Source organism: Topomyia yanbarensis, chromosome 1, assembly GCF_030247195.1.
Source record: "Topomyia yanbarensis strain Yona2022 chromosome 1, ASM3024719v1, whole genome shotgun sequence".
Lineage (NCBI taxonomy): Eukaryota > Metazoa > Arthropoda > Insecta > Diptera > Culicidae > Topomyia > Topomyia yanbarensis.
The window spans coordinates 8680055-8685966 of record NC_080670.1 but is presented as its reverse complement, the minus strand read 5'-3'; positions in this window follow the sequence as shown (position 1 = coordinate 8685966).

Genomic DNA, 5912 nt, shown 5'->3' with positions numbered 1-5912 from the left:
CAAAGAACAGAAAGACTTCGCAGGGGATGAATCTTCAGGAATTTGGAATCATTCATGTGTCTATCCGAGTTGTATTAGAATCTACTTTTTTTGTTTTTTAGGCGTTAAGTTGTGCAAGTTTATTAACACTCTAGTGCTAAACGTTCTTACGTCTTCTAGAAAAGTCAATTATTTTTCGAAACGTTACTTAATCTATTGTTATCACTTTCGTGGACTGTTTAGCAGAATTATTCCACTTGATTTCAGTATGGGTTTTCTTAAAAGCAATGATTTTTTTTGCGACGTATTCAGTGGGATTGCCATTAAAATTTGATTATTTTTTGAATTAGTTGGAAGCGTAGTTAGTAAGAATTGTATATATATTTTTTGTCTGATTCTGCTCCAAAGCATCCAATGTGATTTTTTTCGAGTTTTTCCTATTTGGATGAGTATTTTTAAACAGTGGACAAAAAATTACAACAAAAAAGGAGCGAATGCGATCGGTTATAATTGAATACCTAAACATTTTTGGAATAGGATTGTGACAAAAACTATTCAGAGCCATAACAACCTGGTACGTACGGTCTACGAAGATTGTAAAAGTGAACCAAAGTTATATGAGGGATAAGTATGGTGGTAATTTAATTTTTATATTCTCAAAATACAGATATTTCATATTGAAAGATTTTTTTAAGTATTTCAGGATTTTAGAATTTCATGACATCCAACGCAGAAACTACAAAATTAACACAACTGAGTAATGCAGATAGAAATAATAGAAATAGAATATAAAAAGAAAATCGATATTCGTTGTTAATCGAAATCGGTTCTCCCTTTAAGATTGGAAATGCTCCAATTCATCGCCTATTGAACTCGATGCCCTTAAAGACAGCGAGAAAGGGACTTTTGAGGTAAGCTAGAATGGCATTTGATTTTTTCTGTATTAAAGTGCATATGGAAAAAGCTTTATCTGAAAGCACTATATCTTCAATAAAACACAGTGTCTAAAGTCGTAACTACTTAATTACTTTAAGTAAAATTGAGTACATTAAATGCCGCCATTCTTTTAGAAGTGCGGGACTAATTTGCTGTAATTCAATTACAGAAAAGATTTTGAGTTCAGTGCATTCGTCCTTCAAACATGCAAACTATTTTAAATACTTCGAACACCTTCACGACGACATTACTGTTTTTATTTTTAAAATATGCAGGTATTTTCAACACGAGGCACTCAAACCTACTAGTATTGATTGATTGATAAAGGTTTTATTTTGAGAGTAATAACCAGGTCGTTTCAAATTGGCACTTGGGTCACAATATATCGCAGGCAAACTACATGTCGTTTCTGAGTGCCCTGCCATCTTGTGATAAAGCTGCTCACGAACATTATTTTTTGTGCATCACAACTAGAATTATAAATCCCATTTTAAATGATCTCGCTTCGTCTCTTCATTGCGTCAAGAAAAATTGCAAAAATATTTTTTCGTGCTCTACAGTAAGAAATATAGTTCATCCTTTAAGGGGTTATACTTAACGGACAAACAATATTTCTTTCCGAAATTCGGTGACTAAAATACAAACAAGTAATCATGGGATAAGGCTGATGTCTCCGTTGCGAATTGTAGGGTTTAACATTTTCAGCAATTTTCTTGTTCTTTCCATGTTCCGCTTAACGATTGCATAATATTTTTCTATTGGGCTCCACTTTGATGATGTTGGAGGGTTCTTGTACTTGGGTACGACTTGCCCGGAGGTATCTCTTTCCTGAGCCATTTTCCCGTAGTGACAGGGTACAAGGTCTGATAAAAACAGCACGGAAACGTTTTTTTTTAAAGACAGCAAGAGATTTTACCAAAAAAAATTGACAAATATCTTGAATGACAGTGCCAGTTATCACAAAAATTATCCTTTTCAGGCCAAATATGTAAATCGCATGCCAAACCGAGTATTTTTCCGGAATTTTTTTCTGCCTAACACTTCAAAATTAGTTGTAACGCTGTTTTGAGTTGCTGTATCACCACTGTGGAGATGAAACAACTCAAAATAACGTTACGGCAATGCATGAGACTTTGTGATAGGATCGTTAAACCTATATCGAGCCGTTCCTTTCCCGGTAGCCATGTAATACTCTTGACCAGGGACTTGCTTGAAATCCGCCATGTCGCATGTTTCACCGTCCATTACGACACAATCAAACTTGATCAATAATGTTGCGTACAACTGACGCGCCCTCTTGCTTTCGCACTGAGGTTTTGCTTGTGATCTCGATAGGGTGTCACTGTAACCTTTGTACGTCGACAGTCTGGCTGGCTTCTTCGATTTTTGGGACGTTGGGTGTGATATGCCCAATCTGTTTCCGACATCGCTATTGCAAAGGGTAGGATTATATTTCCAGTGCTGACCACTCTTTTGCTTACTGAGGAACTTTGAGTTCGGTTTCCTCCTTATCCTGGTTACCTAACAGGTAACTAGGCGGTTTTGCTAAATTCGCTTCAGAAAATTTCGGATTTTTCTTGGATTCGGACAAAAATTTTGATGCGCTATTTCTCTTGTTTCGACGCAAAAAATGGCAAAAATAAAATAAAAGCAACATTCAGTACGCACACTTTCGCAAAATGAGAAGTGCTCACATTTTTCAAATGCACTGTTGAAAAAATACGCCAAATTTAACCCCTTCGTGCCCATGTTGTTTATAAACAACAACGATTTGCTGACAAAAATAAATAAGGCTATTACCTAAGTCTGTAATCTTTCATTTGAGCTCTAAAAGTTGTATTTATTATCCACAAGACTGAAATTGTTACAATAAACATAAGTGGATTCCGCTGGAACAGTGCTGCCAGAGACAGTTTCAGTTAACGGCGAAAAATAATATACTGATATATCTTCCTTATCTTACAATATCACTGAAAAGTGATGACTCCTATCAATTCCGGCTATCTTCGGTTGTCTTATCTATGCAATTGGGTTGTTGTAAATATTCTAGGAGAAATGTGTTGGGCACTGGAAAGTAAAAATTGGGCAGCTTCTTACATTGCAAGAGAAACACATAGCTTGATCAAAATATGTTTTACGTGTTTCTGGCCCTTACAAAACTTCAGCAAAAAATAGTTTTAGAGCCCTATATATACTAGAAAACCTGTTTTAATCCACCTAGCGGTGCAATTGTACCTTTCTCATTTCTCTAAACTATGGCAAGGAGGCTTTTTATGTTCAACATAATCGTGGAAATGTCCATTACATTCTTAGTACACTTTGCACTTATACACAATGGCATGCCAGCCACGAACTTGATGAGCTACGTGTCGACGGTGAAACACTTGAAACAAAAAAATATCATACTCCATTAGCCTAATCAGCATTAGATCAATGTTATCTGCTTGCTAACTCATTTTGTCATGCGGGGCTGGGTAAGGAGATTTTTAAAGGAGGGGCGCGAACAGTAGATGGGGGGTGTAACCCCTCTCCGAAAAACCATCAACTACGCCCCTGTTAAAATCCAGAAACCCTAAACGAGTCGAAAAAAAAATTTAGGCCGGGATTAGGTTGACGTTTTTCAGAGTGATTGCATAACCTTTCTATATGAGAAAGGCAAAAATGTGCCAAAATCCAAAAAAGTGAATCGTTGTCTAATTTTTTTTTCGAGTTTGCATCAAATCTCGACGTTTCATGCACCTTGAACACATTTAGCATCAAAAATAAAAATTCTATTTTTAATTTTTCCTATAGTTTATATGAGAAATTTCTGTGTGACCGCACTCTGAAACCCGTAATTCCGGAACCAGAATTCCGATCGATCCAAAATTCAATAGTAGCCGATGGGAAGGTTGCACCTTTCATTTGAGACTAAGTTTGGGCAAATTGGTCAAGCCATCTCTGAGAAAAATGAGTGACATTATTTGACACATACGCACATACATACACACACACACATACACACACATACATACATACACACACACATACAGACTTTTTCCGATCTCGACGAACTGAGTCGAATGGGATATGACACTCGGCCCTCCGGGCCGGGATTAGGTTGACGTTTTTCAGAGTGATTGCATAACCTTTCTATATGAGAAAGGCAAAAAGTTGAACATGAAAGGGTTAAATGAACGATTTTTTTATCGTTCCACCTTTTATATCGTCTATCAATAGCTTTTTTTTCTATTATAGAAGTTTTAACTTTAGGTTTATTTGCTTCTTTTTCGAGCAAGAAAGATCGCTAATCCTATTTACGAGGCTGGGGATCAAACCCAGGCGAGCTGGATCGATTTACTAACTACGTTATGCCCGGCTCCCCCTCTCAAAGTTGAAATCAAACTTTTTCGTACTGTATGCAAGATAAGGAAAATATTGTACAATCTTCTTGAAGAACAGCGTTCCACAATACGGCATTTGGCCTATTAGCATTCGACCATTTTACACTTTCTATTAAAGACCTTTCGCCAACTGACCGGATATCGTTCCAGTTATTAATCTTACTGGTTTTTCTAAGCAAATTGACCTAATCCTAAACTGTGGATCCTGTTTAGGAACTTTATTGTTCATAATCAAAAGGTAATTGTCCCAGTCCAAGCGATAACTTGGTAACTTGAGATATTAAAAAGGAAGTATTGATGTGGTGCTTACTTAGCAGAAGGCCCCGACTCAGTAACACTCCCATAAGTACTACGGATTAAGTAGAGGGTAGGTATTAAGTCAGGGGAAATACAAGGAATTGATAACCGAATTCGCGGGCTTGTTGGTAATATCAAAACTTGAAATTTGATTAAAAAATGCAGACACGGCAAATCTTCAGTACTTATGGATTCGTGATCATCGATAGTAAAGTCGTACTGGAACTGATTTTCGGTCAAGTGTGCATTCTTACGGCACGGTTTTTTCACGGTTCGCGTTCTCTAATTCTGCTTCTATTGACAAAAAGCTTATACCACCCAATTAAACGTAAATATCCTTCCCGACAAACTGTCCGGAGTTGAAGTGGCATATTTTAAATACTGAAAATTAATTCAACAAGCTATAAATCTATCACAAAATGTTGACAGCCGGCTGCCCAGAGCAATATGCACGTGATAAAACTTTTAAGACTTACATAGCTCGAATCACTTATCAAGGTGAATCCAGATTTGTGCAACTTGGTAGCCCATCCCACTAATAAAAACTCGTTCCCGTGGTAAAAATGGAGCTGCCGAGGTATACATGGTCTCCATAACAACGTTTGGTAACACTAACATTCCTTTCCTTCCCCGATGACTGCAAGAACGTGGCCGACGCCGTTATTGTCCCTTCAGAATATAGAATTTTTGAAATGTGCACATTGAGGATGGGAGCTCCACTCGATTATCTGCAGTTTTGCTTGTTCTAGCAGTTGTAGTTGTAGCAACTAAGAATTGTACGTTCATCGTGCTCATGTTTATACTAAAGGCTAAATATTTTTTTTTATTTTTTTTTATTCTCCCATAGCTTCAATACGTTAGTTATACTTCTTTATTTTCAAGAATTGTGCAATTTGTCAGATCAAAATCTATTTTTCTTGCAGAATAGTGTTCTGGAAGTAATTTAAAATCCTAATTCTCATAACAAAAATCTACCAAAATATAGTCTAGAAGTTTTAAATAATTTTTATTTTATATTTTAGAAAATACGCCCTTTTCATTCATGTTTCGTTTACAGTTTATATGATTATTTATACCAACTCTAAAAGTCTGATAAACTCTCGACAAACATATGATTACGGCCTAAAAGCCAACTGTCAAAATTCACTTTGAATGGAAATTCCAGACAAACCGTTACTAGTCGAACACAGTTCACAACAGTTTATGAAAGAGAAAACTTTTCTCTTTCGTTTACTACCAACATCTGTGATTGGCGTGTAACGGTTTGTCCGGAATTTCCATTCAAAGTTGATTTTGACAGTTGGCTTTTTGGCCGTA